Below are 22,019 nucleotides of genomic sequence, written 5' to 3'. Positions count from 1 at the left end.
TGGAGAGGGGCTGTGTAGGGAACAGGAGAGGGGCTGGGTAGGGACCAGGAGAGGGGCTGGGTAGGGACCAGGAGAGGGGCTGGGTAGGGATCTGGAGAGGGGATGGGTAGGGACCAGGGGAGGGGCTGTGTAGGGAACAGGAGAGGGGCTGTGTAGGGACCAGGAGAGGGGCTGTGTAGGGACCAGGGGAGGGGCTGGGTAGGGACCAGGAGAGGGGCTGTGTAGGGACCAGGAGAGGGGCTGTGTAGGGACCAGGAGAGGGGCTGGGTAGGGATCTGGAGAGGGGCTGGGTAGGGATATAGAGAGGGGCTGGGTAGGGATCTGGAGAGGGGCTGGGTAGGGATCTGGAGAGGGGCTGGGTAGGGATCTGGAGAGGGGCTGTGTAGGGAACAGGAGAGGGGCTGTGTAGGGACCAGGGGAGGGGCTGGGTAGGGACCAGGAGAGGGGATGGGTAGGGATCTGGAGAGGGGCTGGGTAGGGACCAGGAGAGGGGCTGGGTAGGGACCAGGAGAGGGGATGGGTAGGGATCTGGAGAGGGGCTGGGTAGGGACCAGGGGAGGGGCTGGGTAGGGACCAGGAGAGGGGCTGGGTAGGGACCAGGAGAGGGGATGGGTAGGGATCTGGAGAGGGGCTGGGTAGGGACCAGGAGAGGGGCTGGGTAGGGACCAGGAGAGGGGATGGGTAGGGATCTGGAGAGGGGCTGGGTAGGGACCAGGAGAGGGGCTGGGTAGGGAATAGGAGAGGGGCTGTGTAGGGAACAGGAGAGGGGTTGGGTAGGGACCAGGAGAGGGCCAGGAGAGGGCCACAAGGTAGGGTGGTTGGTAACCTTAGTGTGCTAACGGGGTCTAGTACTGAGCAATGTGTGAAGCCATTGCTAGTAGGACCATCTGGGATGAACCTTACCCTGACTGAGGGCCCTTGCTCCATTATGAATACGTAAGTAAGTAAGCAACCTGCCTGGAGGCTGATTGTTTGTTGCTGTCAGATCCAGTCCATTTATACAAAACACTCCGCTTGTCAATATTTGTATCAAGAAGTCCATCAGATATAACTTCTGCATTCAGACTGAACTGTGTTCTGCAGCCCCCCTGTTTTAGTCAGTGGTGCTGAACCAGTGTGGGCGGTTTATGAGTTGACTTGTTCAGCGCTTCATTGAAGGAGAGTTCACGGACCCACTGTGTACAGCGGTGTTTAGGTCTTTTTCACTCTCAGACACATCCTGTATTTATGAGGGCTAAAACTATATCACTGACAGCTCAAGACCCAAGGCTAAAAGTACAGGTAGCTTGGGAGCAACACACAGTACTATATCTGAGTTAAATAAAGCCATGTTGGAGACAGAGCTGAGATCTGAGTTAAATAAAGCCATGTTGGAGACAGAGCTGAGATCTGAGTTAAATAAAGCCATGTTGGAGACAGAGCTGAGATCTGAGTTAAATAAAGCCATGTTGGAGACAGAGCTGAGATCTGAGTTAAATAAAGCCATGGTGGAGACAGAGCTGAGATCTGAGTTAAATAAAGCCATGTTGGAGACAGAGCTGAGATCTGAGTTAAATAAAGCCATGTTGGAGACAGAGCTGAGATCTGAGTTAAATAAAGCCATGTTGGAGACAGAGCTGAGATCTGAGTTAAATAAAGCCATGTTGGAGACAGAGCTGAGATCTGAGTTAAATAAAGCCATGGTGGAGACAGAGCTGAGATCTGAGTTAAATAAAGCCATGGTGGAAACAGAGCTGATATCTGAGTTAAATAAAGCCATGTTGGAGACAGAGCTGAGATCTGAGTTAAATAAAGCCATGTTGGAGACAGAGCTGAGATCTGAGTTGCCATGGTGGAAACAGAGCTGAGATACGGCTGGAGCAGATCCACATAGTTCTATATAAAGTTCCTCATATTACAAACATTTTCTTGTATAAATGTTTAATCATCTCTCACAGCCGTAGCGATTCAATATTGAAGAGGATTTTAATCCCATGTCTCCATGTATCAAGTGATGTTAGGCAGAATCTCTCTGGCACGTGTCCAGGCACCAATTATCTGTCGGCCAAGGAGAGGAAGGCAAGGGAAAGAGAGGGGAAAGAGAGGGGAAAGAGAGGGGAAAGAGAGGGGAAAGAGAGAGAAAAGAGACCGGGGAAGTTTAGAGGAAGGAAAAGAGGTCCATTTATGTGAAGGAGTGGTGCGTGGAAACGGACAGGGGGAATTATGCAAAACTAGTGAACAGCTCAATGGGTTTTGGGTCTGCTGCACAATGCAAAATGAGGCACAGCACCATGCTGTCCCCCTGAATCTACAAGATAGGAGCATCTGAAGAGCGAGATGGACGGGACTTTTCATCTACAGTACATGAGCAAAGAATAACTGAGAAAACACCAACAAAAACGCATCATTGTAATGTTATCCAGTCCAACCGTCATACAGTTTTGCTAAAGACCGATCGGGCAGTTGCTAAACATGGTCGGTTCAATGTCTGGCGGAAGCACAGTAGCGCGCCTTTGAGGAATTGCATGCAGTGTTTAGGCCGGGGACAAAGCCCTGAAAGACAAACAAAAGCTAGACAGATTGGAGTGAGCAGATGAATCCGGGGACAGAGCTGGCCAGAGAAATGCCAGTGGTTTAGAAAGGGCAACAATGGCCAGGGGGAACAGTAACCACGGCTGCTGTTGTTCGCTGTAATCCCCCGTCGTGTAAAATCTCCACATCGAAACTCGCTCTCTCCTACACACACACACACACACACACACACACACACACACACACACACACACACACACACACACACACACACACACACACACACACACACACACACACACACACACACACACACACACCTCTGAGGTTCATCTGACTGTCAACTGGCTGAAATCCGAAAAGTGTTTTCATTTCCAAACCACATCATATTTTGTAAGCCGTCTGTCTCTAAGATGTTACACATCTGTAAATACAGAACCAAGATGTTACACATCTGTAAATACAGAACAGCTCTTTGAAATACCTACAGTTGCATCTCATTGGTGAACTGACCTTTTTAACATGATCATCTCTCTCGCTCTCTAGACGGTGTTCATGACATCAGTGATGCGAATCTGCCACATAAAACGACCATCAACGGCATTGAAGTTTATTTCCCCCTCGTCTTCAGCCACCCAAAGCCATTTATAGTGATGGGGAGGAAGATCCATGTAGCTTCTGGCCATTCTAATTATGGAGCAGGTCTAATAAACACTGTGTAATCTCCCAGCCGGTTATGATAAACACATTGGAACGGAATGAAAGGGCTTTTTTTAAAGGAAACAGCGCCTATGCTGGCTTTGTGTGAAGAGCGATATCCGATAACAAGAAGGGCAATTTCCCCGTCAGATGACATGAATGTGTGCAGCTCGGCTCAGAGAGAATGGTGAAGCGGGCTAAATGAGCTGTGTGGCTAGATGGCTGCTCTCAGCACTGTGCTGAATTCCATAGTGGATTGACTGGCTGACAGGCTGACAGGGCAGCACCGGCAGATCAAACTAGTTTTGTCACGATACCAGAATTTTTACTTTGATACCGATACCAGGTTTAGCATCACAATACTCGATACCATCACGACACTCGATACCAAAATGATACCACAGCAAAAATAAAGGTTTTAAATAAAGGTTAAAAAAAACACCAAAAAAAGAAGGCGTATTGGCCAAAGTAGCCTGGACTCAGAGGTAGACATAACATAGTAAATGTAAATCTGGAACACTCCAACTATTATGACATGTTACATTTTGTATGGTATGTATTAATTTGTGGATGTCCATCATTTGATGCAGAGTGTTTGCTGGATAAAGCCATGCTAAGTTATCCCATGACAGCTTTTGTTCCGAACCCACTACGGTGTTTCAGATGCCAAGTTTATGGTCATGTTGCAGCAGTATGTAGGAGGAAGGTTCCAATATGTGAGAATTGTACAGGAGGACATGGGACAAAAGAGTGTGTAGTTTCGGTAGAAAAAAGTGGTCTGTTTCAATTGTGGGAGTGGCCATGTTTCTGTGTATCAGAAATGTCCTGTGTGAGTGAGACAGATTGAAGTTTCCAGGGTGAGAGCAGAGCAAAAAGTGTTATATGCTGAGGCAGTGAGGTAGGTAGGGGGTGGTGGTCAAAGGTGTGGGAGGAGCAGATCCTGAGAGGATCCCTGTGAGTAGTAGGCCAGTACAGAGTGACCTGAACAGTTTGTGCTTTAGTAAATTTGGCTTCGTGGCATTTATTGCTATGTCATGCCCCCCTCTGTCACTGACTTTTCCCAAATAAGTCTATAGAACACACTGTCGTTGTTAGAATCTTAATATCACGAACCGAACTGGAGTTATAACCAGTTTTAGGAGGGCATGTCATTTCCTGAATAGTTTTCCCCCATTGCTCCTCCTACCGACAGTAGGGCCTGCTCTGCTCCTCCTACCAACAGTAGGGCCTGCTCTGCCTCAAAACTGAACCTAAACTATAGTAAAACTAATTTCACACATATAACAACAGATGAAATAAATGAAGTAAATTATGATGGGGAGAATGGGTGAGATGATGAGCGACGGGGAAGTGAACGATGTATAATTATGTCATTACCAATTGTGAAGGAAGAACAGGACGGGCCATTCTATTGAAATTGATCCATTCTAATTCTAATCTCTAAATGGTATGTACCCTATATCAGTCCAACACATCCAAGCAGTCTTATCCGTCTGGCCTACTAGGAGTACACAGTGAGAGCATGCGTAATTGTACATGCTGAACGGCTTTCCATATCTGGGAAAAGATCCACATCAGGCAGCAGGTGAGCGAGTGTCGGGGAATGTGGTGATTAGGCTTGTGAAACCTTACGTTGGCATGGGGAGAAATGTCACCATGGGCAATTTCTTTACTTTACTGCCATTGGTGAACAAGTTGCTTGCACCATGAACAAAGTGAGACACATGCACAGCTGTTTTACTCCACAACGGTGCTGAAGAATGACAAGACAACACTCACACTTTACCAATGCAAAGCAAGAAATAAAGTTTCAGTCATGTGCACCATACATTTGACAGTTGCCATCGACAGTGACACAAAGAGAAAACCGGAGACTATTACACACTAAATGTTACCCAAGACCTTCATAAACAAAAACAAATGATTATTGTTGTGATAGCATATATGAAATGTATTAATTCCACTGTTAGAATGTTGCAGTCAGAATGACTGCTCGTTAGCTTGAAGGTGGGTCCCTCGAGGCCCAGTGGTTCTACTGTTAAAAAGATTATCTGAAACGTTTTGCTTTCACTGAGAAACTATTCTGTCAAAGGGGCTGGCACTATTGCATCGATTTATGAAGATGCAGGCGGACAACAAAGTCACCGGTGTGATCAGCCTCTGGTTTGAGGGAAGTGGAGGTGGAAGGCTGCCCAGCGACAGCCCTTGACGTGACCCCATCATCACAGAGTCAAGAAGGGCCAAGAGGGAGGGACAATCAGTGATAAGTCAGCCCACAGCCAGGGGGTAAGCGTAGGCAGTGAGCCCTCACCCAGAGGGTAAGGGTAGGAAGTGAGCCCTCAGCCAGGGGGTAAGTGTAGGAAATGAGCCCTCAGCCTGGGGTTAAGGGTAGGAAGTGAGCCCTCAGGCAGGGGGTAAGGGTAGGAGGTGAGTCCTCAGGCAGGGGGTAAGGGTAGGAAGTGAGCCCTCAGGCAGGGGGTAAGGGTAGGAGGTGAGTCCTCAGGCAGGGGGTAAGGGTAGGAAGTGAGCCCTCAGGCAGGGGGTAAGGGTAGGAAGTGAGCCCTCAGGCAGGGGGTAAGGGTAGGAAGTGAGCCCTCAGGCAGGGGGTAAGGGTAGGAAGTGAGCCCTCAGGCAGGGGGTAAGGGTAGGAAGTGAGCCCTCAGCCAGGGGGTAAGGGTAGGAAGTGAGCCCTCAGGCAGGGGGTAAGGGTAGGAAGTGAGCCCTCAGGCAGGGGGTAAGGGTAGGAAGTGAGCCCTCAGGCAGGGGGTAAGGGTAGGAAGTGAGCCCTCAGGCAGGGGGTAAGGGTAGGAAGTGAGTCCTCAGGCAGGGGGTAAGGGTAGGAAGTGAGCCCTCAGGCAGGGGGTAAGGGTTAGCAGTGAGCCCTCAGCTGGGAACCTCCAGACAACAGCTTGATATGACAGGAGGAGGTAAAGGCCTAACCAGGATTAGTTACAGCTGCAGCTGGGTGGTGGGAGTACCTGGGGACAGCTGCAGCTGGGTGGTGGGAGTACCTGGGGACAGCTGCAGCTGGGTGGTGGGAGTACCTGGGGACAGCTGCAGCTGGGTGGTGGGAGTACCTGGGGACAGCTGCAGCTGGGTGGTGGGAGTACCTGGGGACAGCTGCAGCTGGGTGGTGGGAGTACCTGGGGACAGCTGCAGCTGGGTGGTGGGAGTACCTGGGGACAGCTGCAGCTGGGTGGTGGGAGTACCTGGGGACAGCTGCAGCTGGGTGGTGGGAGTACCTGGGGACAGCTGCAGCTGGGTGGTGGGAGTACCTGGGGACAGCTGCAGCTGGGTGGTGGGAGTACCTGGGGACAGCTGCAGCTGGGTGGTGGGAGTACCTGGGGACAGCTGCAGCTGGGTGGTGGGAGTACCTGGGGACAGCTGCAGCTGGGTGGTGGGGTGGGGGTGGTGCTGTGGCTGGGGTACATAAATAGTATCTTGTGTTAACAATTTAAGAGCAGGTTTAATTCCTCAAAATAAAGCAAAGATAATATCACGCTCATCCGGGTACTGTACAGCCAATTATCTACACTACAGTAGCATGACTGTGAGAATAATATGTCACTGGCACAGAGTAAACAAGCTCTGTTGGCCAGGGGGGGTTTCCAGCTCGCAGGATGAATCCCAACTACTGTAGCGTCAGAATTCCCGTCCTGTCCTATTTTTACCCTACATCCTGTGAGATTACACACCCAGTATGATGGTGCAGTAGCAGAGATCTCTGCTCTAACTTAGCACTGCCTTGGCCATGTGGCTAATCACAACTCCCATATGCTTTGATGTGTACGCCACAGCGCTACCCCTAGGGAACCAACCAGGCTGTATCCCACAGGATCTACTTCCCCTTGACCTGGGAGCTGGGACCTGGGAGATGGGAAATGGGACCTGGGAGATGGGGTGTGGAAGCTGGGAGCTGGGGCCTGTGAGCTGGGAAATGGGACCTGGGAGATAGGGTGTGGGAGCTGGGGCCTGGGAATTGGGAAATGGGACCTGGGAGATGGGGTGTGGAAGCTGGGAGCTGGAGCCTGGGAGTTGGGAAATGGGACCTGGGAGATGGGGTGTGGGAGCTGGGGCCTGGGAGTTGGGAAATGGGACCTGGGAGATGGGGTGTGGAAGCTGGGAGCTGGGGCCTGGGAGTTGGGAAATGGGACCTGGGAAATAGGGTGTGGAAGCTGGGAGCTGGGGCCTGGGAGTTGGGAAATGGGACCTGGGAGATGGGGTGTGGGAGCTGGGGCCTGGGAGATGGGAAATGGGACCTGGGAGATGGGGTGTGGAAGCTGGGAGCTGGGGCCTGGGAGTTGGGAAATGGGACCTGGGAGATGGGGTGTGGGAGCTGGGGCCTGGGAGTTGGGAAATGGGACCTGGGAGATGGGGTGTGGAAGCTGGGAGCTGGGGCCTGGGAGTTGGGAAATGGGACCTGGGAGATGGGGGTGATGGGAGCTGGGGCCTGGGAGTTGGGAAATGGGACCTGGGAGATGGGGTGTGCTGGGAGCTGGGGCCTGGGAGCTGGGAAATGGGACCTGGGAGATGGGGTGTGGGAGCTGGGGCCTGGGAGTTGGGAAATGGGACCTGGGAGATAGGGTGTGGGAGCAGGGGCCTGGGAGCTGGGAGATGGGAGTTGGTTTCACTCTAAAATACTGCATTTGGGGAAGATAGCTGTCTGCTGCAACCCACGTTGGGAAAATGTATTTCTATGCTAAATAATAATAAGGAAATACAGTTGTTGTTTGTTTGTTGTTGATCTTCTGAACCCTGCCTGTGCACAGCAGTTTCCTCTGATCCATGTTGTATGTTTCTCACATGTATCCTCACTACACACAGCATTTACAACGCTTCATTTCCACTATGCTGCCATAAATACATTTAGTAAATGGACACTGGCCTTCTGTTGTACAATTAGTAAATGGACACTGGCCTTCTGTTGTACAATTAGTAAATGGACACTGGCCTTCTTGTTGTACATTTAGTGAATGGACACTGGCTTTCTGTTGTACATTTAGTGTATGGACACTGGCCTTCTGTTGTACATTTAGTAGATGGGTACTGTCCTTCTGTTAAAGTCAGCAAGCCTCCTCTGCTAGCCTTAGTTACTGTAAATCCACCTCACTCCTCCATCACACCTCCTAGAACAGTTCTTTACACCGCCCCCCACCTTCCTAGAGCACTTCGTTACACCCCCCCACCTTCCTAGAACACTTCGTTACACCGCCCCACCTTCCTAGAGCACTTCTTTACACCCCCCCCACCATCCTAGAACTCTTGTTTACACCCCCACCTTCCTAGAACACTTATTTACACCCTCCCCACACCATCCTAGAACTCGTTATTACACCCCCACCCTCCTAGAACGCTTCTTTACACCCTCCCCACACCATCCTAGAACTCGTTAGTACACCCCCACCCCCCTAGAACGCTTCTTTACACCCCCCCACCCACCTTGAACGTTTCTTTACACCCCCCAACTTCCTAGAACACTTCTTTACACCCCCCACCTTCCTAGAACACTTCTTTACACCCCCCACCTTCCTAGAACACTTCTTTATGCCCCCCCACCCTCCTAGAACTCCTCTTTACCCCCCCCACCTTCCTAGAACTCTTCATTACACCCCCCACCCTCCTAGAACACTTCTTTACACCCCCCACCTTCCTAGAATACTTCTTTACACCCCCCCACCCTCCTAGAATTCTTCTTTACACCCCCCCATCCTCCTAGAATACTTCATTACACCCCCCCACCCTCCTAGAATACTTCTTTACACCCCCCCACCCTCCTAGAATACTTCTTTACACCCCCCACCCTCCTAGAATACTTCTTTACACCCCCCACCCTCCTAGAATTCTTCTTTACACCCCCCATCCTCCTAGAATTGTTCTTTACACCCTCCCCCACCATCCTTGAACTCGTCTTTAAATCCCTCCCCCCACCTTAATGATGTTACTGTCCTATTGTATATAGTGTAGTCCTATTGTATATAGTGTAGTCCTATTGTATATAGTGTAGTCCTATTGTGTATAGTGTAGTTCTATTGTATATAGTCTAGTCCTATTGTATATAGTGTAGTTCTATTGTATATAGTGTAGTTCTATTGTATATAGTGTAGTCCTATTGTATATAGTGTAGTCCTATTGTATATAGTGTAGTCCTATTGTATATAGTGTAGTCCTATTGTATATAGTCTAGTCCTATTGTATATAGTGTAGTTCTATTGTATATAGTGTAGTTCTATTGTATATAGTGTAGTTCTATTGTATATAGTGTAGTCCTATTGTATATAGTGTAGTCCTATTGTATATAGTGTAGTCCTATTGTATATAGTGTAGTTCTATTGTGTATAGTGTAGTTCTATTGTATATAGTCTAGTCCTATTGTATATAGTGTAGTTCTATTGTATATAGTGTAGTCCTATTGTATATAGTGTAGTCCTATTGTATATAGTGTAGTTCTATTGTATATAGTCTAGTCCTATTGTATATAGTGTAGTCCTATTGTGTATAGTGTAGTTCTATTGTATATAGTCTAGTCCTATTGTATATAGTGTAGTCCTATTGTATATAGTGTAGTTCTATTGTATATAGTGTAGTTCTATTGTATATAGTGTAGTTCTATTGTATATAGTCTAGTCCTATTGTATATAGTGTAGTCCTATTGTGTATAGTGTAGTTCTATTGTATATAGTCTAGTCCTATTGTATATAGTGTAGTTCTATTGTGTATAGTGTAGTTCTATTGTATATAGTGTAGTCCTATTGTATATAGTGTAGTCCTATTGTATATAGTGTAGTCCTATTGTATATAGTGTAGTTCTATTGTGTATAGTGTAGTTCTATTGTATATAGTCTAGTCCTATTGTATATAGTGTAGTCCTATTGTATATAGTGTAGTCCTATTGTGTATAGTGTAGTTCTATTGTATATAGTCTAGTCCTATTGTATATAGTGTAGTTCTATTGTATATAGTGTAGTTCTATTGTATATAGTGTAGTTCTATTGTATATAGTGTAGTCCTATTGTATATAGTGTAGTCCTATTGTATATAGTGTAGTCCTATTGTGTATAGTGTAGTTCTATTGTATATAGTCTAGTCCTATTGTATATAGTGTAGTTCTATTGTATATAGTGTAGTTCTATTGTATATAGTGTAGTTCTATTGTATATAGTGTAGTCCTATAAGTTGCAACACTTCAGTGAGTTGCTCTACTTATATTGGACACAGTGGGGGTCTGAATGATGATGAGGTGGAGGGCAAGGTTTCACCTTTCCTGAGAAAACAGAGCCATGTTCCGTTTCAGGGTCACATGAAATCAAAGGAATTAGTGGGGCAAAAACAACAATATCTAGATGATTAGAGTAGGCTTCTCCTAAAGAGGATTTAAAGCTTAACTTTTTAAGATTTACAAGACTTATGCTTAGGACAGGCAGTAATTGAATAAGGTATTTGCATAAGGATTACCGCATGAGTTATAATTCGTTTTATTTAATACAAAGAAAAAAAATATCTGTCAAAAGTAAAACTGTCCAAATATGCAACCTTGCATGCTTTGATCTGCTGAAGAAAAGTTTATGGGCATTCTGTCATTAGCCCCGACAAAGACATTTAGACATTTCTTTTAACAATAATCAGATGTTCTGTGGAAATATTCTCAACATCCTTCCATCAATTTCTTGGAATCGAGGATGCCAAGTGCATGGGATAAAGGAAGTAAATACAGTAGTCTATTTAATTAAAGCTGAATATATATTTCAGCCTAAGCGCAACCTGATCACTAGGTTTTCTATAAAGTTAATGGATGGAGCTGGAGAAATGGAACCACCCTCAAAATCAAAGATGGAGCTATGGAAGGACTGACAATCTGTGAGATGAGATCAACATGAATATTGCACAGCAGTAGCCATTTCAGATTACACCTAAAAAGAACATAAACAATAATTTCCTTATGCTTATAGTGTAGAGGAAAGATGGGGTTAGAAACATAGGAGAATGGGAGGAAGAGAGAAGCAAGGGTTAAATATTTCAGCACTCTGGCTCTTCTTCATCTAAGAGAAGACAGGTGAAACGAGGGGTGGGGGAGGCAGAAGACAAAGATATCTGAAGGCATTCTACCCATTGTGAGTTTGAGGTGAAGAGGGGAGGTGACGAGGGGAGAAAGTGAGAGGGCCTGGAGAGAAGGGAAGAGAAAACAACAAATGAAAGTAAAAGGCCAAAGGGCTCTAAAGAAGGCAGGGTAATGATTACCACAGACACAGCCTCTCCCAAAGAGGCTCAGCTCCATCTCTCTCTGTCTGGAGAGAGTAATGTGGTGCTTGGTAAAGCCAGGCATTTCTCTCCTGGCCTGACAGATTTCATCCCCTTCTTGTTCAACTGTTTTGTCACTGTTATGTCGAGTATGACTCGTATTTACTTTAAAGAAATATATATTTTTTTTTGTTGCATATTTTGTTTCCCTCTTGCTAGTCAGAGCTGTTTGTCCAACAACAATGACGTCCTGACTACAAGTGATACAGTCAACCAATAAACGACATATTGGTCCTTTGGGTGGTGGACCATTCTTGATACACGGAAAACTGTTGAGCATGAAAAACTCAGCAGCGTTGCAGTTCTTGACACACGCCAATCCAACTGTATTTTGATTCAGTATTTAATACTGTATAATAACAATGACTGCTTGCATCTGTGAGCCTGGTTGTTCAGTGCTATGTGTAAAAGACCAGGGTTAAAGATTAATACTGAGGCAAAATGTAACTACTAGATTAATGCTGAAGTAAACTGTAAATACTAGATTCATGTTGAAGTAAACTGTGACCACTAGATTAATGTTGAGGGAAACTGTTACCACTAAATTGATGCTGAGGTAAACTGTAACCACTAACCACTATATTAATGCTGAGGCAAACTGTAACCACTAACAACTAGATTAATGCTGAGATCAACTGTAACCACTAGATTAATGCTTAGGTAAACTGTAACCACTAGATTAATGCTGAGGTAAACTGTAACCACTAGATTAATGCTGAGGTAAACTGTAACCACTAGATTAATACTGAGGTAAACTGTGACCACTAGATTAATGCTGAGGTAAACTGAGACCACTAACTACTAGATTAATGAATAGGTAAACTTTAATCACTAGATTAATAATGAGGTAAACTGTAACCAATAGATGAATCCAGGTGAAAGCTATGATCCCTTATTGATGTCACTTGTTAAATCCACTTCAATCTGAGTAGATGAAGAGGAGGAGACAGGTTAAAGAAGGATTTTTAAGACTTGACACAATTGAGACATGGATTGTGTATGTGTGCCATTGAGAGGATAAATGGACAAAACAAAATATTTAAGTGTCTTTGAGCGGGGTATGGTAGTAGGTACCAGGCGCACCGTTTTGAGTGTTTCAAGAACTGCAATGCTGCAGGGATTTTCATGCTCAACAGTTTCCCATACTTATCAAGAATGGTCCACCACCCAAAGGACATCCAGCCAACTTGAGACAACTGTGGGAAGCATTGGAGTCAACATGGGCCAGCATCCCTGGGGAACGCTTTCGACACCTTGTAGTGTCCATGCCCTGTTGAATAGAGACTGTTTTGAGGGCAAAAATGTTTTGTACACTCAGTGTAGATTGGAAAGATGACTGGAGCAACAACGATTCAAGGTGAATCAGAAGGCAATGTCCAAGCCTTTGCAACCATATCAAATCAAATCAAATTCGTATTGGTCACATAGACATGGTTAGCAGATGTTAATGCAAGTGTAGCGGAATGCTTGTGCTATATACTGTATGTCTGGATCATTGTTATTGACTATTAATTGAAAGGGGTCAGCTAACCTCCATTGTTCAGCTAATTGGCACTAATCATTTTAGGGAAACTGTCAAATCTTTTGTCTGTCTTTAGTTAGTGCGTAAAACAAAATGATTCATTATTTCAAAACAAAAACAAATATCTAGTTCCCATTGAATAAGTCTTCTTTGGGATTTCTATTGCTTCTATTCATACTTCAACAACAAAAAAATTCAACGTTCTATTCATTTTTTACTGCCTAACTGGAACTGAGAACCCACTGGAACTGAGGGGGAATCAGAGAACCCAGGTGAAACCTTTGTATTCACAGTTAATTCTGTCAGTCCAGGAGAGAATAAAACCTGACATACAATTAACCATGCTTAACATTTTCCATTCAAGAATATGTATAATAATCATTATCATGTACCAGGGAAATAATGCCTGCCGCGCGAGCCTTGATTGGCGTGCTCACTGTACTGCGGTGCTGCAGTCAACTGGGACCTTGTCCTTGTTCACTAAACACACAGGAAATTACTCTCGTTTTCAACATGAGGGCTTTGAAAAGACGATGCAGCCGAGAAATGTTCTCTGCCATGCACCCTCTGAAAAATTGAGAAATATGTCCAGCTAACCCATGTACTGTATATTAATATAATATATGCCGTTCAGCGGATGGTTTTTATCCAAAGCAGCTAACACGGTAGTGCGTGCATACATTTTCGTAGCGGTGGCCCCAGCGGGAATCGAACCCATGATCCTAACATTGCAAGCTTGGTCCTTTTCAGCCAATTTTGTGAATTCAGTGCGATTTGCTTAATTGTTTGTGCAGTGTGAGCAATCCAAAGGAACTCAGGCCCCTCAAACGAGCCCTCGAAGCGAACCTACAGTAACCTCTCAAGAGCTGGTCTGAGTTCAGTTCGCTGGAATCCCGAGGTTTGGTTTCCTTTTTTAGGGCAACATGAACACAAGGCTCTACAGGTTCGCTTGTCATTATTCCCGCACCACACACTAGGCTACAGCAACACAATTTCCCCTGGCATAACCCATCACATTGGTGCCACAAAAGAGAGAAGATTATGAAATAACGTGTGCTGTATTTGGATATTGATTAGCGATTGTCAAGGATGCACAGAAATTCCAAAACATGTGTGGAGTTTTATACTGACACTATTACTTGTTTGCAATATGTGATATATAGGCTAAGAGAGCTTCATAAATTGTTTATTCGATTGTGGGGTTTGAATTGTGAGAAGACAGCAATATTATGGGAGAATCACAATAGAGGTAACAAAATCAATGCTAGCTCTTAAAGGGGCAGTAGCCTACATTGGGTTTTCAATTACCAATAATATTTACATGTTAATGTTATCTTCTGATAATAATTATTATGTTTCATGTTTTAACTAAATGCAACCTATTAGCTTCCAGAATGAAAGTAGGCATATGTAGCTGTCCGATAACACGTTCTGATGGAATGGCTTGTCCTGCACTTTGTAAAAACCCAGAGTGCATTGAGTGAATGTTAGGAAATGATCTTGGTTCCTTTCTAAACATAACAATGTGAAAGCAGACAGTTCTTTTGCCTTTTTCTTTACCTCAGCGTCCACTTTAAAGAGGAGTGAGATCGGTTATTTTAAAAAGCACTACAGTTCCTTCAAGAAGTATTCACACCCCTTGACTTTTTTGTTGTGTTACAAAGTGAAATTAAAATGGATTTAATTGTCTTTTTTTTGTCAACGATTTACAAAGAATACTCAGATTTAAGTCAAGACTGTAACTCGGCCACTCAGGAACATTCACTGTATTCTTGGTATGCAACTCCAGTGTAGATTTGGCCTTATGTTTTAGGTTATTGTCCTGCAGAAAGGTGAATTCATCTCCCAGTGTCAATGGAAAGCAGACCGAACAAGGTTTTCGTCTAGGATATTGCCTGTGCTTAGCTCCATTCTGTTTATTTTTGTATCCTGAAAAACTCCCCAGTCCTTAACCATTACAAGCATACCCATAACATGATGCAGCCACCACTATGATTGAAAATACGGAGAGTGGTACCCAGTAATGTGTTGTATTGGATTCACCCCAAACATAACACTTTGTATTCAGGACAGAAAGTGAATTGCTTTGCCACATTTTTTGCAGTATTACTTTAACGCTTTGTTGCAAACAGGATGCATGTTTTGGAATTCTTTTCACTGTCAATTAGGTTAGTATTTTGGAGTTACTTCAATGTTGTTGATCCATCCTCAGTTCTCTCCTATCACAGCCATTAAACTCCGTAACTGTTTTAAAGTCACAATTGGCCTCATTGAGAAATCCCTGAGCGGTTTCTTTCCTCTTTCCGGCACCATGCTCAAAGGGATATTGAATGTCTGCTTTTCTTTTACCCATCTACCAATAGATTCCCTTCTTTGCGAGGCATTGGAAAACCTCCCTGGTTTTTGTGGCTGAATCTGTATTTGGAATTTTTGTTTTATTTCCCATTTATTTAACCAGGTAGGCTAGTTGAGAACAAGTTCTCATTTACAACTGCGACCTGGCCAAGATAAAGCAAAGCAGTGTGACACAGACAACAACACAGAGTTACACATGGAATAACATGGAATAAACAATAAACAAGCCAATAACACAATAAACAAGTCAATGACACAGTAGAAAAAAAAGAAAGTCTATATACAGTGTGTGCAAAAGGCATGAGGAGGTAGGCAATAAATAGGCCATAGTAGCGAAGAATTACAATTTAGCAGATTAACACTGGAGTGATAAATGAGCAGATGATGATGTGTAAGTAGTGATACTGGTGTGCAAAAGAGCAGAAAAGTAAATAAAAACAGTATGGGGATGAGGTAGGTAGATTGGATGGGCTATTTACAGATGGGCTATGTACAGCTGCAGTGATCAGTTAGCAGCTCAGATAGCTGATGTTTAAAGTTGGTGAGGGAAATATAAGTCTCCAGCTTCAGCGATTTTTGCAATTCGTTCCAGTCACTGGCAGCAGAGAACTGGAAGGAGAGGCGGCCAAATGAGGTGTTGACTTTGGGGATGACCAGTGAGATATACCTGCTGGAACGTGTGCTACGGGTGGGTGTTGTTATTGTGACCAGTGAACTGAGATAAGGCAGAGCTTTACCTAGCATTGACTTATAGATGACCTGGAGCCAGTGGGTCTGGCGACGAATATGTAGCGAGGGCCAGCCGACTAGAGCATACAGGTTGCAGTGGTGGGTAGTATAAGGGGCTTTGGTGACAAAACGGATGGCACTGTGATAGACTGCATCCAGTTTACTGAGTAGAGTATTGGAAGCTATTTTGTAGATTACATCGCCAAAGTCGAGGATCGGTAGGATAGTCAGTTTTACTAGGGTAAGTTTGGCGACGTGAGTGACGGAGGCTTTGTTGCGAAATAGAAAGCCGATTCTAGATATGATTTTGGATTGGAGATGTTTAATATGAGTCTGGAAGGAGAGTTAACAGTCTAGCTAGACACCTAGGAATTTATAGTTGTCCACATATTCTAGATCAGAACCGTCCAGGGTGGTGATGCTAGTCGGACGGTTGCGGGCAGCGAACGGTTGAAAACCATGCATTTGGTTTTACTAGCGTTTAAGAGCAGTTGGAGGACACGGAAGGAGTGTTGTATGGCGTTGAAGCTCATTTGGAGGTTTGTTAGCACAGTGTCCAAGGAAGGGCCAGAAGTATACAGAATGGTGTCGTCTGCGTAGAGGTGGATCGGGGAATCACCCGCAGCAAGAGCAACATCATTGATATATTGATACAGAGAAAAGAGTCGGCCCGAGAATTGAACCCTGTGTTACCCCCATAGAGACTGCCAGAGGTCCGGACAACAGGCCCTCCGATTTGACACACTGAACTCTGTCTGCAAAGTAGTTGGTGAACCAGGCGAGGCAGTCATTATAGAAACCAAGGCTATTGAGTCTGCCGATAAGATTACGGTGATTGACAGAGTCGAAAGCCTTGGCCAGGTCGATAAAGACGGCTGCACAGTACTGTCTGTTTATTTATTAACTTGGCTTTCGAAGACTTTAGAGAGGCAGGGCAGGATAGATATAGGTCTATAGCAGTTTGGGTCTAGAGTGTCACCCCCTTTGAAGAGGGGGGATGACCGCGGCAGCTTTCAATCTTTAGGGATCTCGGACGATACGAAAGAGAGGTTGAACAGGCTGGTAATAGGGGTTGCAACAATGGCGGCGGATAGTTTTAGAAAGAGAGGGTCCAGATTGTCTAGCCCAGCTGATTTGTACGGGTCCAGGTTTTGCGGGGGGGGGGCTGTTGCCCGGGGTTGGAATAGCCAGGAGGAAGGCATGGCCAGTCGTAGAGAAATGCTTATTGAAATTTTCGATTATCATGGATTTATCGGTGGTGACCGTGTTACCTAGCCTCAGTGCAAAGGGCAGCTAGGAGGAGGTGCTCTTGTTCTCCATGGACTTTACAGTGTCCCAAAACATTTTGGAGTTAGAGCTACAGGATGCAAATTTCTGCTTGAAAAAGATAGCCTTTGCTTTCCTGACTGACTGTGTGTATTGGTTCCTGATTCACTGCAAGACTGAGGGACCTTACAGAAAATTGTATGTGTGGGGTACAGAGATGAGGTATTCATTCAAAAATCATTTTAAACATTATTATTGCACACAGAGTGAGTCCATGCAACTTATCATGTGACTTGTTAAGCACATTTTTACTCCTGAACTTATTTAGGCTTGCCATAACAAATGAGTTGAATACTTATTGACTCAATACATTTCAGCATTTCATTTTTTATTAATTTGAGAAAAAAAAATTGAAAATCATAATTCCACTTTGGCATTATGGGGTATTGTGTGTAGGTCAGTTACACAAAATCTCAATTTAATCCATTTAAATTCAGGCTGTAACAAAACAAAATGCGGAAAAAGTCCAGGGGTGTGAATACTTTCTGAAGCATTGTATATGTGAAAACACCCTAGGCCACACAGGACCAGCATACTATCTATATGGCATAAACAACACAGTCCTCGGGCCTACAATAAGAGAACTGGTAAAACACATGAATGACTTGGTTTCCTCTCTGCCTCTCTATGCTATGTTCTTTACTCACTTCTCTCTCATTTATCTACAACCTTCTCTACTACAGTTCCACTCCCTTGTCAAATGTAAATATTTGTGTTGTATATACAGGGCACATTTGTAAAAGAGACCTAGGCCTCAATATGTTTTCCCTGTTAACATAAAGGTTAAAGTCTTGTAAAATAAAAAGTAGGATGTCTGTATCTGTACACAGCATGCTCAATGATTTATGAGCATATGAAGCTCTGTGGCCCTTCTAGTTTATTTAACCTTTATTTAACCAGGAAAAGACCCTTGAGGTTAGAAACCTCTTTTATTGGTTCTAGGTAGGGCTAAAGTGCAGGAGTGCCACAGTTAGTGAGTGGTAGTGGTGCATGTGTTCCCATTTGCCATGTGTGTTTTGGGACTGGCCCGCTGGAAAACCAACAGAGATTTCTGGAGGACGATTCACTCCAGTGAACTGTGAGGAAAGGAGAACGTAAAAGACTTTAGTGTGACCCATTAGTGGAGTCGTGCAGCCAAGCCAATGGACCAACTTAACATGGCAACTAATTGAGCATATCCTGGAACTATCAGCAGGCTTTGAAGTCGATCAGTCAATTAGAAATATATGGCATGATGAACATACAGGCTAGCAGAGCCTCCCTTTCACTGGGAGTTCTATTGTGGAGCACACTTGTGCAGCCGTTTGCCTTTATAACGAGGGCCGTTTTATAGTGCTGTAAATTCACTGTCAACTCTCTCTCTACGCTCAGAAAACATGCACAACTGCTCTTGAATGGAGGCAAGGTTATTGGTACATGCCTAAGCGCCCCGTTGGCTTCCCATCCACACACACACACACACACACACACACACACACACACACACACACACACACACACACACACACACACACACACACAGCTGGCATCGGCATGCTGAGGTTAGCCTGGGCGTTAGGAGGGGATTAAGCCAAAAACCTTTACAACACACATACTCCTCATCATCAGTTTGTTCTTGGGATAAGGGCCTCAATTGTTCTCCAAATATATCATGTTTGAAATGGCCCAGTCCACCTGGCCTACCCTACCTTACCTGCTGACATTTTGTAATAATAAGGATAAAAACAACATGTAGAAGAGAAAGAATTAATGTAATAAATTGCAATGATATACTTTAGCTTGTCTCTGTAAAGCCTTGTACCTTATTCTGGAAAAGGATATTCTAATTCAATTCGAATAAATATAGAGGCAGCGATTACAGAAAAGTCCTGAAAACAGGATTTTCTTTAGCATACATTACCTGCAACCCCTCACAATCACTCACAATACTATATGTCTATGTCACTTCCAGTACTGCAGTCAGACATCCTAACACAGAGGAAATCTTAAATCTTCTGCAAAAAAAAAAAAAAAACACGGGAGTTGCAGATCTGTTAGAGCTCATAGATACATAACTCGATGGGCGGATAGATAGGAATCACTTCACACAAACGTGCTCATTGTTAAAACGGAAGGAATCTTGACAGCTGCGAAAACGGGTTAGCAAAACACCCAGGAACATCCAATAATAAAAGCTCACATATTTGAATTCCACTACCATGGCAAAGTCAAAAATGGAACAGTGGATCAAGTTCTCTCTTATATTACAACTGAATAAAAAATCCTCTTGAACCACACATTCTCCCTGAGGAAGATGTAACCTATTATTTGGTTCAGATCATAAATAATGTGAAAATTATATGATTTAAAAGATAAATAATAAATATGTTTTCCTTCTTAGGAGTATTGGGAAGTGTTGAATATAAATAGAAAATGACCGTTTGAAAGGCTATAAAGACTCAGAACAACCACTAGGGGGAATATAATAAACCTAACCCTCCAGCATTTCGAGTTGGGCACATTGGATTTGACCAGGTGCAAAACATAAACAGAGGCATCCACTTTAAACAGGGAATCATGAATCGTAAGCGGGGGCAACAAAGTAGCCTGAAGTGGGACTGTCGTGCGGGAATGTTTGCCTCCTCTGCATTAGTGCATGGTGAGCGGGTGGATGTGGTGTGTGAGGACGGTGCCAGGCAGCTCGGATAATACCAGGGACTTTGTTGCTTTCCAGCGACATAAATCACAGTGACTTTCTGAATAGCCTCATAAAGCGGCGGGCCATTGCGATGCAGTGCACGGCACACGGGCTCTCCCTTCAGCATGCAGATCATTAGAAGGCTCCTCGGCCATCAAGTAATGCGCGCGAAATGAAAATGCCTAGCTAAAATTCCCGCGTCACAGGAAAGGATGATGCGGAAGTGCTATCTCTGGGTTGACGTCAGGGTTCTCCCCCCATTCTTTCTTTAACAGCAACAAAGAGATTAGGAAGGATTACTTCTGACATCGTCAAAGTGATGTTTAATATACTGTAGTTTTTCATTCCCCTGACCTTCCACTCGTTTTGGTAGACAATGAAGGCCTAAAGACTTCAATTAAAGCATTTTGTTCCACAATAATTAGGCCTACGGTACGCCTACCATGTTTGTTTTTATGCTGTCTTGATTTCTCACTTGACCGTGCAATGCAAGGATATCTCAAAACAAACAAGTGGCCTATAGTCTGCCATTTCCATCAGGGAGGGAAATGATAGGGGTAACCTTTCATGTAGTGATTCTAAATAGAAACGTCAAAGAAGGGAAACGAACTATCGATTGGGGGTTGGGAATAAAACAAAGGCTCAAAAACACAACCAATTTTTATTTATCGAGGATAAGAGAACAAAAACGGGTTATTGGCATTCAGGTGAAAAAGAAGAACATTAAAAGTAGGCTACGTTAAAACCGGGAAAATATTCAATATAAATAGGATAAATATTCCCCGTTTTTCACTGGAGTAAACTAACCTTGCCCAAAGACAAACCATAAACGAATCCCTGATCTTGACAAACAGCTACAAATAAGCTTCTGTAAATCACCTTGGCGTACCCTGGCTAATGTTTCTGATGCATTAAATTGACTTTTGTCAGGTGTGCAACAAGCCAGAAATGCATTGCAAAATAATGACCTCACAATAGACTATCATAGAGTATTGGGGGTTGGAATAATCAAATATAAAGAAGGCCAATGTACTAAACAGGTTAGGGGATTACAAGCTAATATATAGAAATTGTGGTTTTAGATTAGGTAAACCTGTAGCTTTTTATGTTAAGCACATAGCCTCTAGGCCTGTAAGCTCTATCGGGTTTATCTTGCTTGTAACATTTTAAAACCATCAGTGTGCTGCAAGGTGTGATCGTTGACACCCTAAATTGGTGTGCATTTCTCTCTCTCTCTCTCTCTCTCTCTCTCTCTCACACACACACACGCACACACAAAAGAGTGGATTTTCCCCCATTTGATATCACAATTTATGTCCATCCAAATAGTAACCTATATATCTGCGCACAAGACATGCACAAGACAGACATCTCTCAGCCGACCCTTCTCTTACATCCTACATTATAAGAAGTATCTAACAACAATTTTCCTACACCCCTTTTCGATATGCCACTCAACATTACCACACTTCCCACAGCGGTAGGCACGAGCCTATATTGTTAAGGCTATTCCAGCTGCATTGCATGTAGGTTGCATGTATATGTGGATACATTGTTTCAAGAAAAAGAATATCAGCATATTCCTTCCTAATCCGCAGACATCACGGACTTTTCATATCACCTGTTTTCAGGTAGCAGGCGATTTGAGACAGTAAACACAATACCCATAGGCTAATCACTATGTTCATATTACATTTTAGTTATTCACATTTCCCGCCTTTACGTTATTAAATAGAAAAACATAAGATGAAATACCCTAATTAAAACATACATGGTAATTATGTGCAAAACTCAGCAGGCAACTTCATTAGCCATTATGCGCAATGGCGCATGCTGTTAAGTACATTATTATTTTTTTGTGGGGGGGATTAATTGCTTATATTTAATAATAATGTATCCCGTACC

At 44.1% G+C, this 22,019-nt stretch overlaps 1 protein-coding gene across 3 annotated transcripts in view; it reads right to left on the bottom strand.

The window, feature by feature from the left end:
- Nucleotides 1-22,019, bottom strand: part of LOC106585836 (glutamate receptor ionotropic, delta-2) — a 628,475-nt gene that overhangs the window by 605,451 nt on the left and 1,005 nt on the right. The window lies entirely within an intron of this gene.

The sequence above is a fragment of the Salmo salar genome, chromosome ssa24 (assembly GCF_905237065.1).
Source record: "Salmo salar chromosome ssa24, Ssal_v3.1, whole genome shotgun sequence".
NCBI lineage: Eukaryota > Metazoa > Chordata > Actinopteri > Salmoniformes > Salmonidae > Salmo > Salmo salar.
The sequence above is the reverse complement of the archived record's forward strand: the minus strand, read 5'-3'. Positions and strand labels throughout refer to the sequence as shown.